This window comes from Mus musculus, chromosome 16 (assembly GCF_000001635.26).
Source record: "Mus musculus strain C57BL/6J chromosome 16, GRCm38.p6 C57BL/6J".
Lineage (NCBI taxonomy): Eukaryota > Metazoa > Chordata > Mammalia > Rodentia > Muridae > Mus > Mus musculus.
The window spans coordinates 78,279,721-78,294,370 of NC_000082.6; positions in this window are offsets into that span (position 1 = coordinate 78,279,721).

A 14,650-nucleotide genomic window follows, 5' to 3' on the forward strand; every position below is an offset into this window, starting at 1 on the left:
AAACTAGGTGCTTTAGCAGCAACAAATTGAAGCCCATAATTCACCTGATTTATAAAAGATATCTTTCCCCCTAGGACTCTCTCTCTCTCTGTCTGTCTCTCTCTCTCTGTCTCGTCTCTCTCTCTCTCTGTCTCTCTCTCCCCCTCCTTTTCCTATTTTTATAATGGTGCCTTGGTTATACTGTGAATGCAGAGAGGACTGTAAAATCACTCTTGTCCTTGGAGATGCTTCCACTAAAACTCCTTCCGAAAGAATGGAGCAGAGCCCAGAGGAAAGGATAAGACAGTTAGAGGGGCTGTTGTTAATATCATTATTATTTTGTAGTGGATCTTTGTGAGTTTCACATCATGTACCCCAGTCCTACTCATCTCTATGTCCCCTCGTATCTGCCCTTCCCTTGGAACCTATTTACCAAAATAAAACACACACACACACACACACACACACACACACACACACCATAGGAAGCATCTCATTGTGGAAGCTGTGGTGTGTCAGAGCATGTCCCGCAGTATGTCTCTCTGTCCACACACAATGCAAATGTTCTTTACAGTGACTCACTGGTCTGGTTCAAGGTCTCTTGCTTCTGTGACACTATCAATATTGGCTCCTTATAGGGACTCCTCCCAGTTATCCTGTTGTTGCCCTGTGTCATGGAGATCCTGCACCTTTGGTTCTGCAGGACTGCCCCTTTCACATGTCCCTCTCATGCCTCCACAGTTCGCAGATGATGTAGATCTGGGGATGGGCCAACTTAAGAGCCCTGGATCTGGGTCTGGATGGTTGTTGAGCTGATCAGCACAAGGGCGCTCCCTCACCTGCATCACCAGGGAGAGCTCTTCAGCACTGCTCTGGCTAGGCCACCAATCAAATGCCACCATCAGGAAGCAAGGTCAGCTTTGCGCTCAAGCCCTCAGGGCTAGCTCACCCACATCCACACCTCCAGAGCCAGCTCCACTGTGCTGCCAATCAAGGGGCAGGGCCCACTCTCCCAAGAGCTGCAGCCTGTGAGGGGTTGGGCCAGCTCTTCTGCTCTCATACCACAGGGGATAGGCCATCAGGGCCTTGGGCATCAGGGCCAGCTCCACTACTCTTCAGGGTGGTACAGGCAGTGAGGGAGTGGGGCTATCTCTCCAGCTAGCTCACTGAGAGAGCTTTCAACAAACTAGAAGATCACACACCAGGGCGTGCAGATGTCAGGTGCCTTGAGTGTTTGCTAAGGCTCCTGTTTAGGGGGTATTGAAAACTACACTCTGTCCACGATGTGAAGCTTGGGGTTAAAAGCTGTGCTCCTTCCTAGGGACCGTGAAATGAGAAGTGGTTGAGAAGTGGTGGCATTGTTGATTTCTAATTGCAGCCACTGTAAGGCTGCTCTGTAAGACTCAAAACCTCGGGGTGGGTGTCTGAGACTGCAAACACTTGACTGCGTGGATTTATTACCATAAGTTTTTCATTTAGCTTTTGTCAGGTTTAGGTCAGGAAGGCATAACTCACTGCACTTGCTGTGATCAGTTTACCCATTGTCTTTTTGGTCAATTTAGGACCCCTAGGGTGTTTCTTGTTTCACTTTACCCAAGCAGTGACAATAGTTTGAGAAGCACCTACAATGATTCTGTGAAAATCCATCTGCTTTCCCAATTCCCTAACCCTTTCCAGACCCTAACAACAGGATCTCCCATCCTTGGTTTTCCTTCCTACATCTTGAGTCCAGTGAAGATAACATGTCCTTAAGACCATGGGGACTCCATTTAACTATGACTCTGCCATTCACAGCTCATGATGGTTTCTCCTGCCAGCCTGACCCAAATCGATAACTTCCTAGTTGGCCCCAAAGATCCTGTATTCATCTGGCAACATGTTGACAAGTTAAAAAATATCTTTATGTTCCCAAAGGAAGCTACTCGTTGGTATTTCAGGTACAAGCCCAAGTTGAATTGAACGCAAATTGAATACATATTAGTTATTTTTTGCAGTGAAAAGATACCCAGTTTTAATCAAATTCTACAAGTGACTGATAACCACTAAATGCACATATACACATATACATCATACATACATACATCCTTAAAAAACCACACAGCAAGAGCTATAGTCAAATAGTTCATATCCAATCAGCATTTAATACTCTTTTCCCATCATTAAGAATTAATGGCTGGCTGATTGAGAACTTTCTCCAGCTGTAAGAGTGTTAGATCCCCACAGGGACAGATGAGAACAGCCTTCAATCAGTGACAGAAAAGAGTTAGCAAATTATTATCACAACTTTTCACCCCTGAGATCGGATAACTCCAAGCTTATTCTATAGTATCCCAGTGTCTCCTACTGGAACTGACCACCGGGTGAATATGTCCTCTACTAATTTTGCATGGTCACACTACTACTTCTTTTACCTATCAGTGTTCCCTAAAACCACCTTCTAACTTACCTTTAAACCTATCTGGACCTGAGGGTCAGTTTCTGGGAGAACTCAGCTGAAGTCAATCACTACTTTATTGCTTCTGTCATTGATAATCCACTCTCGATTTCAACTGGCTCGTCTACACTCAAACCACCCAATATTAAAATCAGAATTCCTGCTAAATAGGCTCAGGTCTATATATGTCTTTGGACATCTTTAAGTTTCACTGATCCCTTCTTGGATAGTTGTCTTAGTCAGGGTTTCTATTCCCTGAACAAAACATCATGACCAAGAAGCAAGTTGGGGAGGAAAGGGTTTATTCTGCTTACACTTCCACAATGCTGTTCATCACCAAAGGAAGTCAGGACTTGAACTCACACAGGGCAGGAACCTGGAGGCAGGAGCTGATGCAGAGGCCATGGAGGGGTGCTGCTTACTGGCTTACTTTCTTATAGAACCCAGGACTACCAACCCAGAGATGGCTCCATCCACAATGGGCTAGGCCCTCCCTCCTTGATCACTAATTGAGAAAATGCCATACAGCTGGATCTCATGGAGGCATTTCCTCAACTGAAGCTCCTTTCTCTGTGATAACTCCAGCTTGTGTCAAGTTGACACTCAAAAACAGCCAGTACAATAGTCAACCAGACCCTTCTAATTCTCTACTGTCCATAGAACATTCGAGAAAATTCCATTCTTACCCTCATAATCTAGCCTTTTATGCTCGGTACAGTTATGTAGAGATGCTCAGTTGCCCAGGCGTTAGGGAAATGAAATGAGTGGTGAAAGTTAGCTAACCTGGGTTACCATGAAGAGTAAATCTTTTAACTGATATCATTTTATTGAAGACCATGACCTATTTTGGATAGTTTGTTTCTGTTGCCTGATTTTTTTTTTCTTAAGAGCTCTTCTTCTTTCTCACTTCCCTGGGTCTAATCCTTCTATCCTTCTTAGAATATTAATAGGAACATCGGTTACTGTTAAAGCAACCAGGCTCTGGAAACTGGACAAATGTTCTTTGACAGATGGTTTGCACAGTTCTGCGGGGCAAAACCTAATTATCCATTTTGAGTTATCATCTGAGTTTCTACTAGAGTTGCCAATATTTGTCAATTTGACTTTTATACTGTCCATTAAGCGATGTTCCTGCATGATAGAGCATCTATACCAGAAACATTTCTGTGCACCATCAGCCATGTGTTGAGAGCAATGTGGTACATGCCAGCACTATTTGCCCAAGGTCCATTCCTGTCCTTAAGCAAATAAGACATGGGAAATATTACACTAAATAGTTTCTTTAAAGATGTGGCTTAACACATCTAGAGGACACGGTCTGGGAAATGCCCATCACATTAAGAGTTCAGAATATGCCTGGAATGTACGCCACTTACTCAAGTCAGAATGTTTAGTTTCTACTTGAATAAACACAAAGACGCTAAACGCTACAGCCTCCTAAAGGGTTTTAATGAACACAACTGAATACACTAAATGTACCTCCTCAGTTTTTTTTAAGAGTTCCTCCTCTAAGGTTGTTTTCATTTTTAAGTTACTACTGCCACATACTCCAGTCAAATTTGAAGTTCGGTTCACTGATACTAGTGAGTTGTGCTAATATCTCTTCAGTGAGAGCCTGGACATTGCTTCCCCATTTCTAGGGAAATGGAAAAATCAGGTGGTACAAAGATCAAAAGAAATCCCTTTATTTTTCTAAGCAATGCTATTTGGATACAGGCCAGTCCAAGCTGGACAGACCCTAAAGTGTCTTTTACTGAGAAGAGAGTTCTTAGTCTTTCTAATGCTTTTTCTTTTTTATGGAGGTTTCCCTGTGGTGCTCAGGTTTGCCTTGAACTGATCATAGAGCATCCTTCTGTTTCAGTGTCCTGAAAGGCAGAGACCTTATATGTGCACCAGTACACCTAGGCTTCAAGGGCTTCAGAATAAGCAATATTTAACTGACTGCTAAATCTATGAAGTAGAGACAGCAAGATCAACTCCACAGAAAGACTGTATGGGATGAGAGGTCTTCCTTTGCCAGGTGTTAACGTGGTACCCAGTTCTTCAGAGCTTGTTTTATGAGTGGCTATTATTACCAACCCTAAATTAAACAAGCATTCATATCAATGGCCACAGGAGCTAGATAATCCCCTAACGTCCAAAGAAGGACATTTTACCGACTACCCACAGTGTTCCAAGTGTCTCCCTAGATCCCCTTCTCTCTTGTCTTTGTTGCTCATTAGCAGAGCTCCTGACTGACATCTTCCCAAGCTTAATAATAAGGTCTCCTGAACTGCCCAGGATGTGTGGCTCCCATGCCTTCCAATCTTGCTCTCCCATCAGTCTTGCTACTGGCTCTTTTGGTCCCCATTAAGGTCTTTCATCCACCTTTCCACCCCATCGCCAAGAGCATCTGCTCTTCCGACATGAAATGCCTGCCAATCTTCCCTGCCCCGAGTCAAGCTGAAAATTCAGTTCCTTCTTTCTAAAACCACAACCAGTGCTACTTCTACAGGGCAGGGTCTGCAAACTAATGCTCCATTCCACAACTAATGCTCCATTGTTGCTAAGAAAAAAAGAAAGGAAGAAAGAAAGAAAGAAAGAAAGAAAGAAAGAAAGAAAGAAAGAAAGAAAGAAAGAAGTCTGTTTGTTACCAGTTCTGTGTTGGAGCAAGAAAAGATGCTTTATTGGGAGTTGGCCTAGTTCATGCAAGTCCCCAGGGAAAAGAAACACTCTTATAAATGGCATTTTGTCATAGTCTATCTGGAAAACTATAGGCTGAATGGTGTTTGTGAGCTTCCCTGGAAAAGTAACCACATTTGGAGCATGGTCGCTATGGAATAGGTTGAGATTTACCAACCAATACAACATACAGATTCATTCCTCAAAGGAGGGCGATCTGGGTTCCCAAGCCTGGATCTCCAGCCAGTCTGTCTCTTCCTGGTATCTCCACTTGGATGTCCCCCAGGCACTGAAAACCTAACATTTGCACTCCACTAAACCGGCTCTTCTTGCTCCTCCTTCTGTAGTTGACAGCACCCCTTATCCACAGTTGCCTGAATCTAGAAACCTGAGACTGCTGCGATTCTTTCCTCTCCCCCATTGTCTTCATTCAACTGGGCTCAGTTTTCTTCTGGTGCTTCCTCCAAAATACCTCCCCCAAACTCCATCTTCTGCCACGGTTCCACCTGCTTTTATTGGGAGCTTGGCAGGAGTTTCTTGACTGAACTCTCTTGTTTCTTTCCTCTCTCTTCAGTTGCCTCCTTTGGCATTCTCTGGGGTGTTCTTTCCAAAACTCAGATAGACTTATGAAAGGCCCCTGTTCTCAAGGCAAGGAGAAGTACACGTTGGATGGTCCTTTGTACTAAACCAAAAAGCCTGACTTCAGAAGAAAAGGGATTCTTGCCCATGATGTCACTCACCCCTGAGCACCCAGGCTATACAGCAGAGACCTTGCTGACAGCAATTTTCGGCAAGTGTCTTCAATAAGCCCAGGGAGCAGACAGCACTAATAGCACTCTTAGGCGCTGCAGAAAAAAATCTACTATGAGTGCCTTCTCCCTAGAATCCAAGTGACTACAAACAGGTCATGGATTCAACAGGGTTTCTGAGCTCCTCTTCAGTCATGACTGTCCTAATTTGTCTCCTTTCATCTTACTAGACTTGAAATGGTTTTCAACATGTTGCTAAAGCATTTTATAATGCTTTTCTATTTGTGTATATCAGATTAATAAATTAGAATCCTTAACATTTAGATTATAATTTTAAATCGGAGTTTCAAGATTTACACTCTGGTTTCCAAAGACTACTCTGCTAAAAATTGAAATCGGTTCGCTTAATTTTCTCTTTGTTTTGAGCACGTATTTAGATCCAACCACTAAATGGTGCTGAGGCTATAACAGTAAGAGAAATCAGACATATTCCCTATACTCATGGATCCCACAGTTGGGAGATATAGTAATAGATACCAAACAAACAAATACTTTGTATATCCAGGCAGGAAGCTGTAATGGTTGCAATGTGCTCTGAACAGGAAGCTTGATAAACACTTCCAGCAATGTTATTTCATCCCACTGAATCCTGGATTCTTTGGAACAGTCTGTACTGCATTATCTATGCTCTAAAACCTCTAATTGTGGAATCTGAATTGACCAGGATCCTTGTCTTTGCCCCTTTAAGAAGAAATAATCAATCCCAAAATGTGAAGGATAGCAATGTCAGTAGCACCCAGAAGGTCAAGTATCCACAGTGGCCACAGATGCAATAGTAGACTGAGTTGGAGATGAAGGAGTACTATACTTGTAACCGTTAAGAATTATGTATTATCAGGCTGGAGAGATGGCTCAGCAGTTAAGGGCACTGACTGGTCTTCTGAAGGTCCTGAGTTCAAATCCCAGCAACCACATGGTGGCTTACAACCATCTGTAATGAGATCTGATACCCTCTTCTTGGGTGTCTGAAGACAGCTACAGAGTGCTTACATATAATAAATAAAGAAATCTTTTAAAAAACATAAAAAGAATTATGTATTATCACTTCTATCATACATGCAAGGGAAACTGTTGGAGACCTTGGCAGAGAAGGAAGATGTGCATCTGGCTGCTGCATAACCCGAGGAAGGAGACCTGCTGTGCACTGCAGCTCTGACTCCTGAAATGGGTGGTTGGTATTGAGCATTACCTCCGTTTTCATCCAGATAATAGAAAGAAAAATGAGTCATAATTGTTGAGTTCTTTGAACTCCTTGGATGAAAGATGTTTTACTGTCTGTAAGTGTGAAACATTGTTATTATCTATCAGACAGAGGCTCCCTCCAGCCAATAAGAAGCCAGTAAAATATAGATGAGGATGTATATACTGTTGTGATATTTAAATTTATATTCAAGTATAAAGTAAATATGCTTAATGCTAAATAAGTGAAAAATCTTTGATCTACTATGCTCAAAGCACTCCGCAAACATGAAATCATCTCGATTCAAAATGCCTTGTGTATGTGTCACACACTGGCCACTGCACTGCCACTAAATTCTTTAGATTTCTTTGTAACGTGTACTATCAAATTTCTTTTCTCCTAAACAAGAGAATGGAAATACTCATGAGGGCTCAGTAGGCAGCTAGTGGCAGGAAGCATGCCTATCATAGACATGACCATCTTGAGCACTTACCACTTGTTTTCTTGATACTCATCCTGACTCAGTGGAGGTGAAATCTCACAGTGATTTTAAGATGCATTTAAAGGGCTTTTAAGGATTTTTATGTAGGGGATTAGTTCTAATGCTTTGAATTAATCTGACCCACCCCCCCAAAATCAGGAATCTGCGTGTCCAAATGCTGAAGGTCCTTGCCCCCAGTTGGTTTTTTGATTAATCAATAAAGAGCCAATGGCCAATGGCTTGGCAGGTAGGCTGAGGCGGGACCTTTAGATTTGCATGGGCTAGGGACTGGGAGAGGGGAAAGAGGGAGTCGCCATGATTCGGAGGGAGATGGATCAGACTTATAGCTGCAGAAGGAAAATCATTTGAAATGTAGGTGAGAAGGAACTTGGACCCCAAAAGGGCTTCCCAAAAGCATTTTGGGCAGCAAAGACTAGGGGACTCCAGAAGGAACCAGGGCAACAAAGATAAAATATAGAAATAGAGGGCATTAAGCCAGGAGTCTTGGAGGGAAATGCTAAGCTCAGGGAGGATTAGAACTGACAAACCTTTGAGCTAGTCAAGGCATATTTAAAATTAACTGCTGTGTGTGTGTGTGTGTGTGTGTGTGTGACTAATCCAGATGGTTCTTGGGTGGGTACACAAGTCCATCCCGTTGGGAGCACAAAACAGTTTAGCTAAACTCACCACAACATGTTTAGTCACTGTATTTTGAACATCTTTTCCCCTTCCTTCATTTCCTCCCAGATCCTCTCTACCTTCTGTTTTAGGGTTACTATTGCGGTGATAAAACACCAAGACCAAAGAAACTAGAGGAGGAAATAGTTCATTCAGTGTATGTTTCCACATCACAGACCATCATCAAAGTCAGGACTGGAACTCAAGCAGGGAGGCAAGAGCAGACACAGAGGCCATGACAGAGTGCTGCTTATTGGCTTGCTCCTTCTGGATTGCTAGCCTGCTTTCTTATAGAACCCAGGACCACCAGCCCAGGGATGACACCATCCACAGTAGTCTGGGCCAGTCCTCATCAATCGCTAAGAAAGTGACTATAACCCGACTTATAAAGGCATTTTCCCAAGGGAGGCTCCCTCCTCTCTGGTGACTCTAGCTCATACTAGTTGAAATACAAGTAACCAATAAACCTTATTATCCATCCAGTTTTATACTCTTTCTCTCAAAACAAACAAGAAACACACACTTACAGAGCTCTGATAATAACCTCCAAAATGAAAAGCAAAATAAGCAAAAAACCAAAATATGACCCAAAAAATGCCAACAAAAAGCAAAATGAAAGACGAAATTGACAAAAATATCATTGAGATTGTCTTTGTCCTGGCTGTTTGCATTTAAGGAGTGTCTGAGGTATATGACACATTTGTTGATGTATATGTTTGTGTGTATGTGTGTGCTGCCTAACTTTTGAGCTTTCTGTAGGTTCTAGCTGTCAGTCCCCTATTAGCTAGTTAACCTTCATTCCCAACTTAACGGAATTTAGATTTATCATGGACTCACACTTTGTAGCATGTCCTTGACGGTGTTTCTATGACATTTGATTGAGTAGGAGAGGAAGACCCTCCTTGGAAGTAAACGGGTACCACTGTGTGCTTCTGGGTCCCGGAATGAGTAAAAGGACACAAAAGACAGTTAGCTGTGGTTACCTAAAGCGGAAACTTTAAGGGTTCTTTGGAAAGTCAGTTGTGTTGGATGGTGTTCTGCTGGGGCAAACACGTGAAAGAGTGTTTTCCAGAAGTGGACACAGGTGAAAGGCTAAGGCAGACAAGGAATGTTTGGCTGAAGCAGACACAGGAGAAAGGATGTTCTGCTAAAGCAAGCATGGGAAAGAACGTGTGATGAAGGATTCTTTGCTAATGACACTTATGTATTGGTATGCCTTGTGTAGTTGAGCTCCATTTGTCAGGACTCCATAGAAAGCCCACAAAAAAACTTGCAGTGGTATGCTGTAATTTCTTGCTGCTTCTGTGGGCTGATTGGCAGAGTGATGTCAGCTTCTCTTCTCAAGGATAAAAGAACCTCTGGTGGAATCACCATGCCGGACCTAAAACTGTATTACAGAGCAATTGTGATCAAAACTGCATGGTACTGGTATAGTGACAGACAAGTAGACCAATGGAACAGAATTGAAGACCCAGAGATGAACCCACACACCTATGGTCACTTGATCTTTGACAAGGGAGCTAAAACCATCCAGTGGAAAAAAGACAGCATTTTCAACAAATGGTGCTGGTACAACTGGCGGTTATCATGTAGAAGAATTCGAATTGATCCATTTCTATCTCCTTGTACTAAGGTCAAATCTAAGTGGATTAAGGAACTCCACATAAAACCAGAGACACTGAAACTTATAGAGGAGAAAGTAGGGAAAAGCCTCGAAGATATGGGTACAGGGGAAAAATTCCTGAATAGAACAGCAATGGCTTGTGCTGTAAGATCAAGAATCGAGAAATGGGACCTCATAAAATTGCAAAGCTTCTGCAAAGCAAAAGACACCGTCAATAAGACAAAAAGGCCACCAACAGATTGGGAAAGGATCTTTACCTATCCCAAATCGGATAGGAGACTAATACCCAATATATATAAAGAACTCAAGAAGGTGGACTCCAGAAAATCAAATAACCCCATTAAAAAATGGGGCTCAGAGCTGAACAAAGAATTCTCACCTGAGGAATACCGAATGGCAGAGAAGCACCTGAAAAAATGTTCAACATCCTTAATCATCAGGGAAATGCAAATCAAAACAACACTGAGATTCCACTTCACTCCAGTCAGAATGGCAAAGATCAAAAACTCAGGTGACAGCAGATGCTGGTGAGGATGTGGAGAAAGGGGAACACTCCTCCATTGTTGGTGGGATTGCAAGCTTATACAACCACTCTGGAAATCAGTCTGGCGGTTCCTCAGAAAATTGGACATAGTACACCGGAGGATCCAGCAATACCTCTCCTGGGCATATATCCAGAAGATGTCCCAACCGGTAAGAAGAACACATGCTCCACTATGTTCATAGCAGCCTTGTTTATAATAGCCAGAAGCTGGAAAGAACCCAGATGCCCCTCAACAGAGGAATGGATACAGAAAATGTGGTACATTTACACAATGGAATACTACTCAGCTATTAAAAAAATGAATTTATGAAATTCCTAGGCAAATGGATGGACCTGGAGGGTATCATCCTGAGTGAAGTGACCCAATCACAAAGGAACTCGCACAATATGTACTCACTGATAAGTGGATATTAGCCCAGAAACTTAGGATACCCAAGATATAAGATACAACTTGCCAAACGCATGAAATTCAAGAAGAACGAAGACCAAAGTGTGGACACTTTACCCTTTTTTAGAAATGGGAACAAAACACCCATAGAAGGAGATACAGAGACAAAATTTGGAGCTGTGACGAAAGGATGGACCATCTAGTGATTACCATATGCAGGGATCCATCCCATAATCAGCTTCCAAATGCTGACACCATTGCATACACTAGCAAGATTTCACTGAAAGGACCCAGATATAGCTCTCTCTTGTGAGACTATGCCGGGGTCTAGCAAACACAAAAGTGGATGATCACAGTCAGCTATTGGATGGGTCACACGGCCCCTAATGGAGGAGCTAGAGAAAATACCCAAGGAGCTAAAGGGGTCTGCATCCCTATAGGTGGAACAACAATATGAATTAACCAGTACCTGGGAGCTCTTGTCTTTAGCTGCTTATGTATCAAAAGATGGCCTAGTCGGCCATCACTGCAAAGAGAGGCCCATTGGACTTGCAAACTTTATATGCCCCAGTACAGGGGAACGCCAGGGCCAAAAAGGGGGAGTGGGTGGGCAGGGGATTGGGGGGGAGGTGGGTATGGGGGACCTTTGGGATAGCATTGAAAATGTAAACGAGGAAAATACCTAATTAAAAAAAAAACAAAAAAAAAAAACCAAAATTGTTATGTGAGTTTTCATTTAGGTTACATTTTTATTTGTACATATTTAATTCTTGTTTTACATCTAGGATAGTTGGTTTCTTATTTTCCATCTGTATATGGCCAATTATCTCTTCTGTCTTTTTAAACACAGAAAAGAAATATACATTTAAACAGTTATATATATATATATACATATATATATATATATATATATTACACACATGCATATATACATGTAAAATACACATACCATTTGAAATAATTGCATGACTAAATCAATGTCTTTGTGTATCTTATTTTTGTGTGTTTGTACAGATCTGCTTCCTTTTTCCTGTATTTCATGCTTTTTAAAATTTTTAAACTCATCTGGGGAACTTAGTATGAATTATTTAAGGGGTTTAAGTGGGTTTTTTAACTGTTCAGTGATGATAAATATGCGCAACACAGATTTTTTTTTTTTTTACTCTTGCAAGTATACAGTTCAGTGCCATGAGAATCTTTGAATTCTTGGTAAACTAAAATTCTGTGCCTATTAAACAGGCACTGCCCCCTCTTCCCTATTCCCAGCCCTGCTGGTCATCAAACTTTCCTTTCTCCTTGTGTGTCTCTGGCTTGGGGCTGACTTGCTGGGGTTGGCAATCCTTAGCCTCCAGAGTACTGACTTATTACCGTGGTGTGGTACCATGTCTAACTAAGTGATTTCAATACACATTCCCACCCCCAACCCCCACCACTTTGTTTAACCTTTGAGTCAAAAACTATGAAGTACCAGAATTTGGAATAATAAGAAAAAAAATACTATGAAGTTCTGGAGATCTGAAGAAAAGAAAGCAATGGAAAGAAACAGATTCTTCTTGGGTAAGGATATTTTAAAATCCCATCAATAAATCCTGAGTTTTGGTCTCTAAATCTTGTACTCATGCATCAATTTTTATTAGGAACCTAAGAAATGCTCAGGGTCACCAGCACTAATTTCTGTCATATATATATATATATATATATATATATATATATGTGTGTGTGTGTGTGTGTGTGTGTGTGTGTGTATGTGTGTGTGTATATATATGTGTGTATATACCTGTATATATATATATGTGTATATATATATATATACCTGTATATACATATATATATGTGTGTGTATATATATATGTATATATATATATACAGATACACACATATATATGTATACAGATACACACATATATATGTATACACACACACACATATATGTATACATATATATATCTTAGGGCTTAATATGAAGTCTTTGAGTGGTATTTATATATGAAACCAATGCTCTGGTAATATCAATACAACATCCTAGTGACAGGCCTTGATTTCTTAAGAGCAGTATCTCATTTTCCAGAAGCCATGTGTGGTAGAATGTACCTATTTAGGTCCACACATCTGAAACTGGAAAGAGAAGGAAATCATTTCAATCAAGTCTACGTTAACTTTGGTTATTTTATTTTAATCACCTGTGGGTGTCCTGATATTTCCATTACTGCCGAGATATTCGAGAAAGGATAGATGGTTTATTAACCACAGAGTAATTTATGTCTGTCTAATTGCTACCTTCTCTTCATCTTTCTGCTAGCTTAGAGGCTATACAATACAGAATTGCGAGGTGTAGTCGATGACAGAGAAACCCATATAATGGTTGGGTATCATTTGTTTGTTTGGTTTGAGTATACCAGACAATGAGTAAATTGCGCATTCCAGAGTTAATGAGATTATTACACTCCAGTTTCTAGGAGGCATAATTTCTAAGCTGACGGGCAGAAAGGCAGGTTAAGGTGTCATTAGCAGGATCCACTTACCTGCATAATTTTATTTAATATTTATGTGAAAACCTTGTCAGAACCCAGAGTCTAAAAGTAACTTTACGTAACTTTTTGAAGAACAATAGTCCCCTGAGTAAGATAAACTGCTCTTTTCTTAATTAAATTTAGGTTAAAAAAATTTTAAGTGCCCTCAAAGTTTTGTATTCTTTAATATAAAGAAGTATACAACGGATTTAGTAAAATCCATCTTGAGATGAGGGTCAAGATGAGATACAAGGTCTTAAGTAGAACCAGGGTGGATTTGAACTTGCTATGTAGCTAAGGATGACCTTGAACTCGTGATTCCCATGGCCTCTACTGCCCATATACTGGGGTTATATACCTGAGCATGGGTAATATTTGCATGAAAAAAATTCTAAGGGTTGTCAAGATGGCTCAGCAGTTAAGCACACTAGTCACGTGTTTAGAGGATCAAGGTTTGACTTCCAGGACCCACACTGAGGCTCACAATCATTACTAACTCCTGTCCCAGTGGAGCTGAAACTGGCTTCTGACATCGGAGGGCACCAGGCTCACAGGTAATGCAGATATACATGCAGACAAAACACCCATACACATAATAAATAAAATATACATTCTTAAAGATATATCAAGGTGCAGTGATTTGTTGGAATATGTAAAGTATTTTATCAACATGATATAGAAAATGTTCCATTCAAATGATAAGGAGCCTCCTATGTACTTAGCTTATATAAATGACATAAATACAAATTATGTACTTAGCTGATGTAAATCAACTTTGAGAAATATTCAGAGTAAGAGACATAATTAATAGGTATGTAATGCCCATCTTAGTAGGTAAAACATGAGGACTACTTTTTTAAAAGTATCAGGAAAGAGAATCAAAGAAGTGTCCCTTTGAATTAATTTCTAAGATTTGCTGCAGTAAGAGACCAACATGGTTCCTGCAGAGTGGGTTTAATTTCTATTGCAGGAGATAGACAAGACAACAATAACAAACATGAGCTACTGTCTGAGTCTGAGTAGGGTTATCGTTGGTGTGATGTAACACCATGACCAAAGAAACTAGGGGAAGAAAGGTTTATTTGACTCTACTTCTACATCATTGATTATCACTGAAGGAAATCAGGACAGAAACTCAAAAAGACAGGAACCTAGAGGCAGGAGCTGATGCAGAGGCCATGGAAGAGAGCTGCTTACCAGCTTGCTTCTTCTGAATTACTCAGTATACTTTCCTATAGAACCCAGGACCACCGGCCCAAGGATGACACCACCCACAATGGTCTGGGCTCTCCCCCACCAATCACTGATTAAGAACATATTCTACAGTCTTGCCTACAGCTCAGTCTTATGGAGACATTTTTC